We start from the raw sequence: 2412 nt of genomic DNA, 5'->3' as shown, positions 1-2412 counted from the left end.
GACAGTGCCTTAGCCTAAAGGTGTTGGTGGAAATTTCGCAGTGGATACATTTATTTTTTTAATATACAGGTCTTTCTCAGACCCGCAGATCATAGCTGTCTCTTCCATTTGTGAAAAAGATGGGCCCTGTCTATCTGTTACTCTCTTAAGGGAAAGTTATTACAACAGACCATTTGATCTATCTTTGAATGGCTTGCATTTATTCATCCTACTATTGTAAGTGTGCCAGGGGAGAAGATTTGCTTCTTGCAAGGAAGTCCATCAAGTAAAAGAATTTTATTTCAGAAAAATGCCAACATGGGGATAAAGCATGAGGAATATAAGCCCATTTTAAACCGTGGATAATTTTCAAAGAGTGAACATGGGAGAGGAAGGGAATTCGGTTGCCAGGAAAGGAAGATAAACATAAGCTTCTCCCCCCACCCTGTGCTTTTCCATTTTGGAGTGGGCTGTGCCACCTAGTCTTGCTGTGGAATGTTTGTCCCCCCCCACCCCAGTGGTGACAGACTCACAGGGATGCCTGCATGTCTGTCTCACAGGTGTGGGCTCTACTACTTGCCAGCCAGCGAGGCTTTGGAGGCCTCTCCCACAGTGGTTGTAAAGAGAAGAGGAGAGACATAATAGTTCACTGGCATCAATAATCTACTTCCCCCAACTGCCTGAACGTTTGAATAATAGCCTCAATACTTGCCCTCCTACAGCCCCTCCCTGGGCTCCGCCACTGTCAGATTCTCTTCCCTTCTCCACAACTGGGAACTCTAGGGAGCAGATTGTTTTGGCTGGAATTAGTCGGGCACAGATGGTACCACCTGCTGCATGTTCCTTACTTCTTATTGGCTTCTTTCTCAGCTCTCTGAGTTTTTGTATTTTTCAGAAGTTCAGGGGAAGGGGAAATGGCAGCAGCCTTTGCTCCTGCCTGATTGTAGCGCAGCTGTTTTGAGCAAGCTGGCAAGTGGGGGGATTGCGCTGGGACACGCTGACTGTGGAAGGTGCTTCCAGGATACCGTGCCACTGTGGCATTCCGTTCGCTGTATCTAGCGCTTTAGTTTCCAAAATACGAACTTTCTTTGGGCCAAACAATTTCTGTTTTTCGGGCTGACAGCTTTGTCTGTGACCAGACACAAGGCAGGTGGTCTTGTGAGATTCGAGGAAGGAGATTTCTCCTAGAATCAGAGAGGCAGAGAATGTTGCTGTCAATTTTATGGGAGAAAATTGCTAATTGGCCATGAACAGGTTGCTAAACTCATTTCTGGGCTTTGCAGTGGGATTAATAATCCATCCATCCTCTACTCTCACCAGGTAAATCTCATCGATTAGTGAACTCAATTTTCTCTATAAACATGAGATTGGAACAAAGGACATAGGGAGTCCTTTTCTTCTAAAATTATCTGAGTTCTATCTGTGAAGTTGTTTTTGAGTGCTTATTTAATAGGAGATTATTCACTTTCCTGACATTGTCTTCCACCATTCTCCCTTTACTTCACTATGATTTGTTGTTCTCTTTATTGCTCAAAGAGCCAAACTCATTCTTGCCTCAGACATTTTCACCTGCTGTTCCTTCTCCCTGGAGCACTCTCCCCCCAAGATCTTCACATGGCTCACTTGCTCTCATCCTCAACTATGACAACCCTGCTGCAGAGAGGCTTTTCCTGACAACAAGCCCTACCCGCTCACTGACGTTGTCTATCCAATTTCTACCTCCACCTCATCACCATTTACATCACTTCTTTTATTTTCTACAGGACATATCCGTCTGAAATGAACTTGTATATTTGTTTTCTTTTCTGCCTTCCCTCTTGGAATATAGGTCCCTGAAGGCAGGGAAGTTGTTTGCTCACCTCTGTATCCCTAGACCTATGCTTCTAGCATAGCATTACTCAAACATATATATGGAATGATGGTATTTTGTGCTTAAAGAGAGGAAGCAGCATGATAGAGATTCAGCATGTTTGGGTCTTCCATATTTATACATTCTCTGAGGCACCTGACAGTATTTGTGCTTAATTGTGTGTCAACTTGTTCACGCATCTCCTAACGCTTTTGTTACTCTGTGTATCCTGCTACCCATTCTCCTCCTCTGACCTTCTTTGGGTCATTCAGTACAAACAGGGTTCAGGAAAGTCATGACTAGATAAAGAATGGTGCTGAGGACTCACAAAGTTGGCTCAGCATGAAAATTGTAGATGGAGAGGTTGGATAAAACCATAGCTCCTCCATGGATAGAACCACCGTCAAGTCTTGTACAGAATCAGTGGGTCAAATACATGCATAGTAGTTAGTAGTATTGAAAGAGCATTTTTCAAAATTGAGAATGTCTCCAGTTCCCAGTTGAAGGAGATTCTAGCATAGAGGGACTTAACGGCCCTCAACTGGTGATGTGACATCTTAAAGCAGGGGTTCTTAACCTCTTTT

The sequence above is a fragment of the Dasypus novemcinctus genome, chromosome 7 (assembly GCF_030445035.2).
Source record: "Dasypus novemcinctus isolate mDasNov1 chromosome 7, mDasNov1.1.hap2, whole genome shotgun sequence".
Lineage (NCBI taxonomy): Eukaryota > Metazoa > Chordata > Mammalia > Cingulata > Dasypodidae > Dasypus > Dasypus novemcinctus.
This window is presented reverse-complemented; position numbering follows the sequence as displayed.